The sequence below is a fragment of the Ochotona curzoniae genome, unplaced genomic scaffold (genome assembly GCF_017591425.1).
Source record: "Ochotona curzoniae isolate NIBS_2020 unplaced genomic scaffold, NIBS_Ocur_1.0 contig_4645, whole genome shotgun sequence".
In the NCBI taxonomy this organism is placed as follows: domain Eukaryota; kingdom Metazoa; phylum Chordata; class Mammalia; order Lagomorpha; family Ochotonidae; genus Ochotona; species Ochotona curzoniae.
In genome coordinates, this window is record NW_024466353.1 from 2,627,669 (window position 1) to 2,643,366 (window position 15,698).

Sequence of the window (15,698 nt, forward strand, 5' to 3'; positions counted from 1 at the left end):
CCCTTTCTCTCTGAATGTGTGGAAAAGCTTAATTCAGGAAAAAATAAAGAGTGTTTCCATGCTCATTTAACAGCTTTCTTGTTCCTGATATCCTATAATCCTGGGAAAGTATATGGACGAACTTATGAGACAGTTTCTGTAGGAAGAAAATCCCAGCAGCAGACAGAAGTTCCAGAGGGAGTGAATGAAGGCCTTTTGATCTCGGAGACAGTTCAGGTAACTCAGAGACTTTACATCAGGCTGCGGAGGGAGACAGCCTGTTCCTTCAGGAGGTCCCTTTGTGCTGATTCATTCTCTGCAGTTAAAAAATCCCAGAGTTCACAGACTCAGGAGAGAAAGTAAGATGACCCCTCGCTGTGTGCATACAGGTCAGCAATGTTCGACGGACAGAAGAGCAGGCATGGAAGAGTGATTTTCACTCAGGACGAGAACAGAGGCAGTAGGCTCTCGTGAGTGATACTGCACATCGGTGTATATGCCGTGTCCACAAACAAGTTAGCAACGAGTAAGATGGGAATGGGATTACCACTTTATAACCTTTTTCTAATTTATTTTTAAATTTTTATCTTTTACATGTAAGGGAGGATGTGTGGTAATTACAGCTTGATCCAGCTTACTTCACTCAACATATCTTCCAATTGAGCATTTTACTGTAAGCAGATTCTCTCTTATTTAAAAAAAAAGATTATTTATTTATTGGGAAGTCAGATATACAGAGAGGAGGAGAGACAGAGAGGAAGATCTTCCATCTGATGATTCACTCCCCAAGTGAGCGCAACGGCCGATGCTGTGCCGATCCGAAGCCAGGAGCCTCTTCCGGGTCTCCCATGCGGGTGCAGGGTCCCAAGGCTTTGGGCCATCCTCGACTGCTTTCCCGAGCCACAGGCAGGGAGCTGGAAGGGAAGCAGGGCTGCCAGGATAGAACCAGTATCCATATGGGATCCCGGGCACATGCAAGGCGAGGACTTTAACCACTACGCTATCGCGCCAGGCCCCTGTAAGCAGATTTTCATTCCTTTAAAATAACTGGACAATATTCCATTTGTGTAGATCCTGTATTTTCTTTTTAAGTTGTTTTTATTCTTTTCCAGGATACAGTTTTGTAAGTATAGGGATTTTATCTTTTCCTCCCCTTTTTCCCTCTCCCACCATCTCCTTCCATATTACCACATCAGCAGTTACAACTCTAATATTTTGCTCTTCAAGCGCACAACGGCACTGCAGGTACAGACAAAGGCCAAAAGTCTAGTAAAACATTCTGAAGGTATATTTAACTGCTTCCTTGGGAATCCTCATTTTATTCAGGAGTACAGATGCCTAATGTAACCTATCTTCACTTCCTGGTATGCTAGTCCACGTTACATGGTTCACCTATGGGAATGTATATATATATATACTTATATATATATATATATATACATGCTTGTTCACCTATGCATCTATTTGTTTTGTATTTTGCATGAATGTTAACTTATATGAGAGAGAACATCCAATATTTGTCTTTTATGATTGACTTACTTACTGAGCACAATGGTCTCTGATTGGGACCATTTTGCTGCAAATGGCTGAACTGCATTCTTTTTAACGCCTGAGTAGTACTCCAAAGAGCAGATATACCACAGTTCCTTTATTCATTCTTTTGACAGGCGTCTGGGTTGTTCTCATGTCTTTGCTATTATGAACTGTGTTGCCATAAATACAAAGTTGTGGATCACTTTTTCATAGGCAGATTTCAGTTTTTCTGGAGAACTCTGCAGGCATAGGATAGCTGGATCACACAGTGAATCAATTTCCAGTTGTCTTAACGACTTCCATAGTAGCTGTTCTAGCCTACACTCCCACCAGCATCCACGCCAACCGGTGTTAGTAGTAGATATCTGGATGCAGGCCAACCTCACTGGTGTTAGGTAAAAACTCAATGTGGTTTTTATTCACATTTTCCTAATAGCAAGAGAGCCTGAGCATTTTTTTTCATATGTTTGTTAGCAACTTGAATTTGTTTTTTTGAAAAATATCTGTTCCTTTTCTTAATCCATTTCTTCACAGGGTTGTTTGTTTTGCTGTCACTTTCTGAATCTCTTTGTAAATCCTAGATATTGGTTCCCTATCTGTTGCGTAGTGCGTGAAGATTTTCCTCCATTCTGCTGGTTACCTCTTAGCTTTGTTGACCATTTGCTTTGCTGTACAGAAGCTTCGCAGTTTGCTGTAGTCCCATTTGTTTATTTCAGCTTTGACTGCTTCGGGTGACTTTTCTAGGACATCCTTACAATGTCTGTATCTTAGGGAGTGCATCCTATGCTTTCCTCTAGTAGCTTGATGGTTTATGGGTATTTATTTAGGTTCTTGATCCATTTAGAGCTGGTTTTCATACAAGATGAAAGGTGGGGTCTTGTTTCTTACTTCTGCAAGCTGATATCCGATTGTCCCAACAGCATCTGTTGAAGAGATCAATGTTGCCCCTGGATTATCTGGATTATTTTCAGTTTTCTTGTCAAAGATTGATTGGCTGCATATGTGCGGGCTCCCTTCTGGGGTTTCTATCCTGTTGCATTCACCTTCTCTTTTTTTATATCAGTACCAGCTTGTTTTGATTACCACTGCCCTATAGTACCTCTTGAAATCTGGATTTGGATTCTTGGAGTCTTGTTTTTCTTCTTTAAGATATCTTTAGATACTGTGGTTGCTTGTGTCTACAGATGTATTTTTTTTTTTGTAACATCTTGCTTTATTTCTGATAAAAATAAGAAAAATATTGCTGGGATTTTAATTGGACAGCATAGAATCTGTATTAAACTCTCAGTATAATGGACATTTGATGATGTTGATTCTACCAATCCAGGAGGATCTTTGCATCTATGTTCACCAAGAATATCAGTTTGTAGTTTTTTTTTCTTTTTCTCTGTTGTGTCACTATCTGGCTTTGGTTTTAGGGTGATGTAGGCTTTGCAGAAGATTTTGGAAGGACTGCCTTCCCTTTTACTGTTCTGAGTGGCTTGTGGAATATTGGGGCAAGTTCTTCTTGAAATAAACGGTAAAATTCTGCGGTGAAGCCATCCAGTCCTGGACTTTTCTTTGATTGGATGGATTTAATTACAGATGCAATCTCCATCTTAGTTAAAGGTCTATGTAGAAATTATTTTTGGAAAATTTATTTATTTTTATTACAAAGTCAGATATACAGAGAGGAGGAGAGACAGAGAGGAAGATCTTTCGTCTGATGGTTCACTCCCCAAGTGGCTGCAATGGCTGGAGCTGAGCCAATCCAAAGCCAGGAGCCATGAGCTCTTCCGGGTCTCCCACGCTCGTGCAGGGTCCCAAGGCTTTGGGGCCATCCTCGACTGCTTTCCCGGGCCACAGACAGGGAGCTGGTAGGGAAGCAGGGCCGCTGGGATTCGAACCGTGCCCATATGGGATCCTGGCATGTGCAAGGTGAGGACTTTAACCACTACGCTATCGTGCTGGGCCCTAGATTTTTAATTACCTAATGATTCAGTTTTGCTAATTTGCACGTGTCCAGAAATCAATCCATTTCTTCTAAGTCTTCTGACTCGTCAGCTTTTAATTGCACGTTTTCTGTATCCATTCATCTAACAGGGGTACTTTGGTGGAATTCAAATTTTGGCTATTGTGAATGGTGCAGCTGTAAACAGAGTGCAAGATGCATTTCTTTCATACACTGTCTTCAAATCTTTTGGATATACATACCCAGTGGTAGGATTGTTGAATCACATGGCAAGCCTATTTCTAGTTTTTTTTTAAGAAATATCCACACTGTTCCCAAAGTGGCTGCACTAATTTGTATGCCAGCAGCAGCATAGAAGTGTTCTTTCTCTACATCCTTGCCAGCATTTGATGCTCCATGTGCTTTGGATTTTAGCCAATCTGACAGCAGTGGAGTGACGCCACATTGCGTTTTTGACTTGCATTTACCTATGACTGGTGATGTTGAAACTTTTTTGCTTGTTTAATATTTATTTGCCATTTCTATTTCTTCTTTTCAGACTTGCCTATTAAGGTGTTTTGCCTTAATAGGATTGTTTCTTTATTGTTGAGTTTTTAAAGTAGCTGAAATATTTGGGGCAGGAGTCCTTTGTCAGATAGAGCAAGTGTTGTTTTTCCCCATTCTGCTGGATGCAGATGGGGAAAGATCTGTCTCAGATCTTAAATTTAGATCTTTGATTCATCTTTATTTTTGTATATGATGAAGATTTAGATCCAACTTCATTCTATATCGGCATAGATAAGTGCAATGTTTCCAGCACCATTTGTTGAAATGATTAACCTTATTCCATTGCATGGTTTCAGCATGTCAATCAAACATCAGTTTCTTGTATGCATATGGATTCATTTCTGGGCTCTCTATTCGATTCCATTGACTTTATGCTAGTAGCAAGCTGTTGAACTACTGTTGCTTTGTACCATGCTTTAAAATCCAGTTTTATGATGCCTCCAGCTTGGTTTTTCTTGTTCAGGATTGCTTTGGCTATTCAGGGTCTTCTGTGTTTCCATACGATTTTTAGGATTGCTTTTACTAATTCTATAAAGAATGTCATTGGTATATTTACAAGGATTAAATTGAATCTGTAAATTACTTAAAAGTACTATAGACATTTCAGTAATATTGATTTTTCCTATCCAACAATAAGGAATATCTTTCAATTTTTTCATGTCTTTGATGATTTCTTTCATCAATGTCTGATAATTTTCATGATAAAGATCTTTCTATTTTTTGGTTAAAATTTATTCCTAAATATTTTAGTGTGTGTGTGTGTGTGTGTGTGTGTGTGTCTACTGTGAACGGGATTTCTTTCTTGAATTCCCTGTGAGTTCATTATTGATTAGCATACAAAAAAATCTACTTTTTATATGTTTATTTGGTAACCTTCAATGGCTTAACTTTACTCAATGGCTTATCAATTCTAACAGGCTTTTTGTGGAGCGTTTAGGTTTTCCCACTTATAAGATAAGGTCATCTGAAAGACTATCTCAAGCGACTGCCTGCTTTCAACTTTGATGGTCTATATTTCTTAATTGTCGTTAATTGCTTTTGCTGAAAACTTCTAGTACTATATTAAATAATAGTGGCAGAAGTGGACATCCCTCTCTTGTTCCAGGTCTGAGCTTTTCCCCATTCATTCAGTCAGATACTGGCTGCTGTTCTGTGATATACAGCCCTCATAATTTGAAGAAATGCTACTTCTCCCACCTAATCTGTGATTTTTTTTTAAAATCATGAAGCGGTATTAAATCTTACCAAATACTTTCCCTACATCTATTGAGATGATTCTAAGCTTTTGGTCTTCATTTTGTTGATGTGATTTATCGTATTTCTTCATTTGCAAAGGCTGAACCATTCTTGCCTTTCTGGGATAAATCCCACTTGATTCTTATGCATGATCTTTTTAATTGTGGCTTTGGATTCAACTTGCTTGTGTTTTTGGGGAATATTTGCATCTATATAGGCCTATAGTTTCTTTTCACGTCTTGTTATGAAAATGCTGCTGGCTTCATAAAAAAAGAGTTTGCTTCTCTAGATTCTCTGGCTGTACTGCCTGGAATGATGTCTGAGTCATTTTGACCCACCATGTACCCTGTGTACGAGCATACAGCCTCTCCATCCTTTACCTTTGCTGTCATTAAAATGGGGATAATCACAGTTAAGTACAGTGCTACAGCTGGGATGACATGAATTAACACACTTCACTCTCACGAGAATGTTTTTACACATATGAAGTCATTAATAAATACTTTCCATTTTAGTACTTATGTACTAAACATAAAAATAAACATAAAAATAATAATAAATAATAAAAATAAACATAAACATTTAAATGCCCCTATCAACCCATAGGTCTCGCTCAAAGTTTGCCCTTAATTCCTTCCAGGCCTAAAATTTTCAAGAATATTTTTTTTCCAGACAGTCCCTTTTAAGATATACATAAATTATGTAAAAATAGATAAAAGGTATGAAATAATTAAACAATAGTTTCACAAATGTCTGTAGTCTGTAAATACCTTATCAAACCCCATAATAGTGCAATTTGAGAAAGAGTGGCCAAAAAATAGAAAATGACCTCTCAAAGCTCAGTGTGAACTCCCAATTACCCCTGCTTCTCTCTAGCTGCGTTGCTTCTGTGCGTGCTGCTTGCTCCCACACACACGCCCTCAGGGAAGATCCTCGCCAGCTAAGTCAAAGGCAAGTGACACCCTGCAGTGTTTTCACCTGAGATAGCTATCCACCTGCCCCAGCCCACCAAATACGAAGAGGATGCCAAGCATGCAAGATTAGGCCAATGTGCCTAACTCAGCAGGATTCCTCTAACACAAACCAGCTAAGTGGTGCTGCCAGTTGCCCACCATGGTTACTGCATTCCTAAGGGGTTTGGTAGAAGGAAGGAATGGGAAGAGAAATGAGGAATTCAGAAAGTAAGGATGAGTTAGGTCTGCATTTCTTTGGGTCTTTCCAGACCATCTATTCTAAAACTTTGCAATCAGAGGGACGTGAACAATGGAACCAACCATCGTAAAAGAAAACATACCCAGAGAAACATTTACATGTTAGCTGCCATCTCAAAGGAAACCGAAAAGTGAAATTTTTTTTTCAGCAACGCTGAATCACAGCCCTCCCCACCACCCAAAAAAAAAATCTGTAGAACATTTCTTCTTTTCTTTGGAGAAAACTGAGGATCTCGCAGGTTACATGTCAACTGTTAATGATTACTGTGATGAGGCCCCAGAAAGGGGTGAGTGATGGTCCAAGTCAGGACATCCAAATGTTTTGACTTGATGCTTTTAGCTTGCTTGCAAAATGGCATCAATACATTTTATTGGAAAATGGGATTTTAATTCATGTTTGTGCTTTGTAACTACATGTTATAAGACTCTAGTTTTCCCAATTGGAGACACTCAGAACTCCAGATTTTTGCTGTGCAATTTTTTATGTATACTCGAATGCCTTTAGACAAAACAAGAACCTAACTTAGCCACCCACCAGCCACAAAGGCATCTGGACCACATAATATTTTTCTAGGGGGCCTGCAGGACTGTTTTTGTGTCCTCATTTATTTAATCTGGGGAAACAACAACAAACAGCATCTGAATTTCAGAGGCTTCTATATTCACCCCAATTTTCCCTTTCAGTCAATGGCACCGCATGACTCATGGTCACAAAGTTGGGTTGCTCAGCAGAGACCAAAGCGTAAGACACTCTGGCCAGTTCTCCATAACCACCAAACCCCACAATCTCTCGATCTGCGGCAAGGGAACCTGCATGGCGCTTGGCAGGACCACCAGGTTATCGGGAAGAAAAGCAAATCATTGAGCTGAAAAGTGGGCTCCACAGTCCCGAGCAGGGTAAGAGAGGTGGAGACCTTGTTTGTTTTAGTTCAGGAGTTTCACTGTAACAGCAAGGCTGGGGTGGGGTGGAAGGAGATTACTGAGTTCTTTTTTCATTACAAGGTGTGACTGAGAACTTGCAATTTTGATGACATGTTTCTCACTGAGAGACTGTCACCACTGGCAGGCCATTTTGTGACACCGATGAAAAGCTGTGGGACCCTTTTCTGAGGTCTCCAAGACCAACCCAGGTTATAACTTCATCTAGTTTTCATTTGGATGAGGAGCTCGGAGCAAAGGAAGAAATAAACAAATGTGTTGCTTGAGCTCTGGAAGCAAAGCAAAACGAGGCTGAGCCGTGTCAGCCTGAGCTTGATCCACAGGCTCCCATCAGCCCGAGCAGGACGTCACACCGTCTTTTTGCTGCTGCCTTCCTGTCCTTCTCTGTCCAGCTCCCAGAAACAGGCCTTCTTCCTAGCCGGATACACCTGCCACTGTGAGTTTGCAACCACTTCAGTTTTACTATATGGCTAGTTTATCTTATTGCTAGTGTATCAAGACATACCTCAGAATAAAAGGAGGGCTCCAGAAACACACAACTTCTGATGTTTTAACAAATACATCGTAAGATTAGAAGAAGCAAAGATTTACATACTCAAAAGAAAAAAAAAAGAAGCAAATAAGACAGTATATAAATGTGAACTTAGATATGAGTAGAGAGAGAAGAAAGGAAGGAAAGAAACTTAGAGAACAAAAATATGTGGACACAGAAGGGAAAAAAAATGAGCAGAGCATGGGCATTTAATTCAGTTTACATCTAGGGAAGAGGTTCTGGGGTTCCAACATTCAACTCCCTGCATGGTAAATTCGTATCATTAGGATATTAGGATTTTCCTACTTCTAAGATGTAAGGAGAATTTTAAGTATTCCAAATTCAATTAATTGGATTTCTATTTCAAGGACGTGTCCACCTAAAGTCACTGCTGTACTTATTTATTTTGTGCCCTTCAGACACCAGCACATCTTGATTTCGCATACTGCAGAGTAAACAGAGCTTTTTATCTTTCAGCAAAAACCAAAAGAAGGATCACCAGGCAACGACTTTGGTTAAGAACCGAGTATGTATTTCTTTGCTTCTCCATGAATTTTTGGAGCTACTTCCTATTCTCGAGATGTTGAACTTTCTTTGTAACAGACAAGAGATATTCACAATTTATTTATCTGAAGGATTGAAAAAAAAAATGTGCACAGCATTCCAAAAACAAGACTTATTCTCAAACCTTGCCAATGTTTTTCGGATCAAACCTCATCTCTTCTAAACCCAAGTGCCCTTTCTAATAGCTATGATCCAGCCCTCAGTGAATGGAGAGGCAAAGAAAGAACAGTAGATGTGAATGGGTCCAACGTAGCTTGTCACAAAATCCCCTACCATAATTCTCACCTCCCTGCATGCTCATAAACTCCCAGTATTAGGGGAGGCAGTTGGAATGCGGTTGAAGACCAGAAGCACCACGTTCTCAGGACAACTGTGACTTCCAACATCGGTGCTGCTATTACCAGCTCTATATCCACAGCTGAGTTCCTCTTTCTTCATCTCTGTGTTCTTACAATGAGCATTCCATAAAACTCTGTGAAGATCAATAAGAAACACCATTACAGATTTAACATAATGCTTATTACACAGGCAGTGCCTAGCATAACATTGACATGACACTAAAATATGTTTAATTGATGGTAAATAGTAATAGCAAAACAGTTATTCCACCTAGGTCATATTAATTGAAATAGTATAAAATGAAGGTATAACTTATACAAGCTAACTTCATCAGAGATGATTATTATTTATGGAGACAGTATCATAACTTGAGTTTACCTAAACACCAATTTGATCATAGATCTTAATTTCAGAGGGTCAGTACAAAAAAAAGCATTTTGTGAGTGACACCTATCTGCTATGCTCTTTGGTGGTCACCACCTGGTTGATGGTTCAACACACTGGTCATCATAACACACAAAGTCCACCAGCATCCCAGTAGACATTGTCAGGTGGGTGGCTCTGATCCACTCATTCAAAATGACTTGAACTTATTTACAAGCCTGCTGTACCAAGTCAGAATCTCATCAGTGGAGCCTAGCCATCTGTACTCTGCCTATTTTGCATGTCTCATGGATGCCTGCAAGAGCCACATTTACAACTCCTTATCAGCTCCAGATTCTTCATGGGTTTCTATTTTCAATACCTACACAGGCCACAGAAATCACAGAAATACTAAGCAAAACAAAATGATAACATCAGGTTCATTCACTGTCACACGAAAGACTTTAAAATAAATACAAAACACAAAATATGTTTCCTCAGAGTGAAATATTTTACTTAACAAAATAGTGATTAACTTTTAAGAAAGGTGTTAACTTGTAAAGAAGGCTGTAAGTTTCAGGTGCCTAAAAATGCAGACACCACAGAAACGGGGCAGACATCAGGCCCAGCATAAGCTAAGATGCTTATGCTGTATGTTGGGTGACTGGGTTCAAGTCCCGGCTTTGCTCTTCATTCCAGCCTCCTAATGACAGACCTGGGAGAAACAGCTGATGTCCTGGAGGGGCGGCTCCACATCTAGTTCCCACTACCTGTGAAGGTAGCGCCCCACTAGTAAGCTTCAAGTGGTGACTCCAGTAGCTGCTACCAAAGTAGGAGACCCAAACTGAGTTCCTGCCTCTGGGATTGACTCAACTGTACTTCTGTGGACACCGTAGTAATTAATCAATAATTGAAAGCTTATTCTCTCTCCTTCCCTTCCTCTACTCCTCTCTGCTTTCCTTCCCTCATCTTCTCTCTATTCTTTCTCTTCCCTACTCCTATATCGTTCAAAAGGAAAAAACAATTCAAGTTTGAAGACAAATTAATTTTGGTAAAAACAAAAATTTAATGAAGCATGGCATTACTATAAAGCAATATTCTCATAAAACTGATACTTCTGTCTTAATCATTATTGTAAGACAAATGATTTTAAAACATAACCAAAGAAGCTGCTATATCCTATGAATTGAAATTTTAAAAATTGATTTGGTTTTATATACTTACCAGGGTATGCAAATTTTGACCGCACTAGTCTACATTCCTACCAGAAGTGAATAAATAGGAATAAATTAATCAAAGAATTAAAAGTCCTCTATATTGAAATTTATAAAATAAAGATAAAATTAATTATATAGGACATAAAAACATGGAATGATATCCTGTGTTCGTAGATTAGAAGATTTAATATAATCAAAATGAGCATACGACCTACAGCAATGCACAGACGCCACACAATCTCCACCAAAATGCAAATGACTTTTTTTTTAACAGAAACAGAAAAAATATATATATGTAGCCACAAAAGACTAGCTAATGTGATTCTGAGCACAAAGAACAAATAATACTTGACTTACATATTAGATACGTATAGTAACTAGGACATTGTGATAGTGGTATAAAAACCAAAGAGAATAAAGATTTTAGATCTGTATCACCACCACAAATTGAGCACCACTACAAGTTCCCAGTGTGAGTACAGAGGTAGAGGGAGGATGCAATAACAATTAATGAGGATGTAGAACAACAAAACTTCACAGCCATCGGAAGCACAAAACAGAACATAACCATCATGTCTTAAAGCGAGACACAATTCAGAAATTCTACTCTGACAGAAAGCCAAGAACAACTGGACCAGAGGCAGGTTCTGGAATATTGTTCACAGCGTTACTCGTTACAGCCTCACCCCCAGAACTATCCAAACATCCAGTTACGTTCAACCAGGAGAAATCTCTCATTGAAAATGAATGAACAACCACCTATGGGTATGCAGGATAAAATGGGTAGATGGGAACGTTCGGCATATGGTTTCTTCCAGGCATCCCTCCAGCAGATGAAGTTACACTTAGGAGAAGTTACACTTGGCTGTTCCTTAGTCACCACCTCCTCTCCTAACACAGTCCTCCTTGTCACCATTAGTCTTTAGGTACAACTGGAAGCTCAGAGAACGTGGAGGTGCCATTCTCTCCTGGATCATCCCAAGAAGTCAAATTCAAAGAATTTGGAAACTTTAAAGAAACAGAAACCAACACCAAAAAACTGTGAAAGAGAATTCTTATTGTTTTCCTAGGGAAGGGGAAAAAAGGTGTTCTTTTGCTTCCATGAGAAGCAAGAGGGAGGGGAGCGGGGGAAGAGCTTGAAGCAGCAACTTCTCTAAAGGATGCCCAACCCTCCCAGGGTATGATAAATGCAGTCACGGTGTCCACCCTGTGGTGGAAGTTACTCTCATCGCATGATGCCCACTCTGCCTGTGGTGGGAGAGGAGCTACAACCCTAGTGGACGCATCATGAGGGGGCTAACTTTGGCTTGTTAAAGTCCCTTGGATTTCTAAGTGTGGAAAGGGTAAGATGCCCACTTCTCCAGGCTTTTGCCTCCGTGAAACAGGTTAAATCATCCATATATCACCCAAATTACATGTATCATTTCTACACTTGATCTTAGCCAAAAGGCCGAGAAGCGATACGTGAATCATTTTGAATTTAACATCTTCAGCAAGAGTATTGCATTGATACCGTTGCCGGGAACCAATAGCAAGAGCTGTACTCAGCTTTGCCCATCCTCACAAAACCTACAGAAAACCAGATTGTTCAAGCAAATCAGACCCCCCAGACAGACATTTTCAAAATTTGTAGATCAAAGGAAGATAACGTGTATCACACAAACGTTTTCTAAACATCCATCATAAAATTTCTTTATGAAATACCAGAACTCAACAGTACATTCAAAGCACAACTCAATTTTTTTTTTTTAACATCATGGCTTCAAACCAAGTGAAATATCAGATTGGGTCACATTGGGTTTGGAGAGTATTTTGATGTTCTGGTTTTGTTCCATTTCAATTGCCTTACAAAAATTTATAATGTCAGTCATGGCTCAAACTGGCTCTCAGAGTCTCTTGTGGGGAAAGGCGGTTAAGATGGGAGGGGAGACCTGTGGTTTGTTCTTGGTGCCATAGCAAGGGATAATCCAGGGGGTTAATTCCTTTCAGCCTGGAGTCTGTTAATGGAATTCCTTCTGTTCCTTAACTCAGAGTTTGACTGCGGTTAAAAAAAAAAAAAAAAAAAAAAAACTCTTGAGTTGCATGTAATTTTTCATACAAGAAAATGTCTTTGCCTAAAATGAGCTAGATCGAAGCACAAATAGATTCTTCTTCCCTCCATAGAAACCAACACAATAAAGCCATATTTAGAATGACATTAGGTGGACAGTGAGTGCTGCTCTGCTTCCTTGTCTAGAAACTGACAACCTGAATTCCATGTATATGTATCCCCAGTACCTATCAGCTGTCGGGGTTTGGGCCTGCCAGCAGGCCCCAGGGTCACGGCAACAGTGCTCCCTGGCCATAAGAAGCACCGGAGACAAGCTAGCGAGGAATATCTGCTTTATTATGCACAGGTTACAGGTTATAAAGGGTAAGGAAGGGGAGGGTAGGAGAGCAGACCCCACACCCACCAAAGACACTGTAATTGACTGTATGACATGTCTGTTTCCCTAGATCTTCCGGTCATGTCAGAGGTCATGTCCATGTGTAGTCTCCTTGACCTTCTAGCCATGTCGGAGGTCATACTCCACGTGTAGGCCCGAAAGCTGTGCCTCAGGCCATGGGGAAGTAAGCTTTAGGCCACGCCCAGGAGGCGGCAGAGCAGGTGCCTGGGGTGATCGCCCACAACAAGCTATTTATTCTCTCTTGGTGGCCTTTATTCTAAATCACCCTTGGCATACCCATCTCAATGTTTCTCCTTTAAGAGCAAGTCAAGTTTGCAATCACCAGATCAGTAATGACTCGATGAATTCTAAGCAGAGAATACAGGTGAGCTTCCTGTATTCTGTTTCTTTATATGTTGGCTTGACAAGTATTTCTTGAGCACCCATCAGGGTCAAAAACTATTCTAGATGCAGAATCACCTCCAGACTGGCATTTTCCAGAAAATATTAGTCGTCAAAGAAGACAGAATATATCATAGCTGGAATATGATATGAAGATAAACAGAGCAGAAAAGAGGGTACCCAAGACGGAAGATAATACAGTGTTTGTCAAATCTAAGTAAGGTAGTCAAGGCAGGGCCAGGTGACGAATCAGCTCAGGTGCCTGCACCTCACTGCCAACACCAGCTCATGTTCCTCATCTTTTCCTAAAAGATAGTGCCACCTGTGGTTTGTTTTCCAGATCAGCATGTGCCAGTTAAGTCCTTCTTTATATTTTATAATCTTTTGCTTGGATTAAATCCTTTGCATTTTGCTACTAGCCATAACCCCATCGCTAATCATGCATTTCTCTATCCAAAAAAAAATCTCTCCTCTTAGGTCCCACATCTTAATGTTCTCTTGACCGTTTCTGAGCAGATGTTTACATTTGCCATTTATGTCAACGGGCAAAAGATAAAATAACAGCAGCTCCAGAATGTTCAATCCCCGTCCCTACCCTCCTTCATGCCAGATCAGCCTGGTTCGTGATTGGAAACACCCAAGGGTCTGGTGCTGAGCGAGATGTTACAACTAGACCCAAGCGGTAAGTTCAATTCTGGCCAATTACTCACTGCATCATCTTGGGAATTTTATGTGTCCTGTCCAAAGTTTTAGCTCCTGCAACGAACAGCTGTCATCTCTATGGAAATTCTTCAGTGCATTAACTCAAATACAGTATAGCCTCAGTGTTTCTTTTTACTATCATCTTTCCACTCTGTGTGTAAAATGTTGCGTTGTGAGAGAGTGTACATCTGGTACAATGTAGGGCCGGAGAGGGGTCAAACCCACAGAAAATGAAACTGGAATCTTTCTGCTAGTCAATCTGGCAGTTCCCACTGTGTCCCCAGGGCAGGTTTTTCCACCCACAGACCTTCCATGTGAGGAGAATGACTTTATTCAACCAGATGCATGACTTACTGGCAGTGAGAAACTCTCAGGGGAAGAACATGAAGCAGTGAAAACAGGCTGCGTCCAAAGTGTCTTGGAGACTTTTAACTTGTCTCTTGCTCCAACAGGTGCATTTTCACACTGCCAAACCAAAGTGGGGGATGCAGAGCGTCAAATAGCATCATTATGATCAGCTGCACCTCAGCTCATCATGTTCAAACAGCACTGTCTGTGGACCTGACCCTGGAAGAGTCTATCATTGAGTATGTAGTACAAAAGATGTCAACTAAACTACAAGGCAAGACCAAAAAAATTTAGGAAAAACATTGCTGGGAAACTGGCACTTTATAAATCAATGCACTCCTGCTGTTGAGTAGTGTGGGCCGGTAAAGGATGAAGTACAAACTGAGACATCCATTGGAATCAAGGCGTTCAGAGAAGAAGCACGCTTCCTAACTCAGAAAGGTTATCTTGCAATTGTTCTGCTGTGATCGCCAACGGGCCCAGGAAATGGCATTGCTTACACTGGGAGAAGGCTGAGTGTGTGCAGCATCTGAGGTCTTAACACAAATGGTATCCGTTAGAGTAAAACTCAAGTGATTTCCATGGATGTGATCAGAACCTAGAGTGAAAACTACTCAACATTTTGAAAAACATAGTGGTATTTAAAAGCTTATTTAAAGATGGTGGCAAAGGGGCCCCGTCCGGTGGCTTAGCAGCTAAAGTCCTCGCCTTGAATGCACCAGATCCCACATGGGTGCAGCAGCTCTACTTCCCATCCAGCTCCCTGCTTGTGGCCTGAGAAGGCAGTAGAGGATGGCCCAAAGCCTTGGAACCACGCACCCACGAGGGAGACTTGGAAGAGCTCCTGGCTCCTGGCTTCGGATCGGCACAGCTCCAGCTGTTGTGGCTGCTTAGGGAGTGGACCATTAGACAGAAGATCTTCCTCTCAGTCTCTCCTCCTCTCTCTATATATCTGACTTTGCAGTAAAAATAATATATAAACAATAGTTATTTATCAATAATTAATAAAGAATAGTTATTGATAAATGTATTAATAAATGATAATATTAAATAAATAAAATTTAACTAAGTAAGAATGAACAAATAACTAATTCATATAAAATAATAAATATATTAAAAATTGGCCGGCTCCAATAAATTAATCATAAACTAAAATTTTATATAAAATAATAAATTTTCATCTTATTAATAAGTTAACAGAACTAGTAAAATAAATTAACAATGATAATAAAGTTTATCTTATTCATGAGTGGTAAATTTACTAATGGATAGTAATTTTATTGAAATAAAATATTAATTAATCGCATAAAATAATGAGTTAACTAAAATTGGCTGGTGCCAGTAAATAAATAAAAAGTACTGGTGACGAATATTTACTCTTTAAACTGCAATTAAAGACAAGATGCACAC

The 15,698-nt window shown here is 39.9% G+C and overlaps 1 long non-coding RNA gene across 2 annotated transcripts in view; it reads right to left on the reverse strand.

The window, feature by feature from the left end:
• LOC121161158 overlaps positions 1-15,698 on the reverse strand; it is a 42,870-nt gene that overhangs the window by 2,532 nt on the left and 24,640 nt on the right. For both annotated transcript variants that reach the window (XR_005884644.1, XR_005884643.1), the window contains one exon: positions 8,777-8,963. This is a non-coding gene — a long non-coding RNA (uncharacterized LOC121161158). The remainder of the gene's footprint in view (positions 1-8,776; positions 8,964-15,698) is intronic.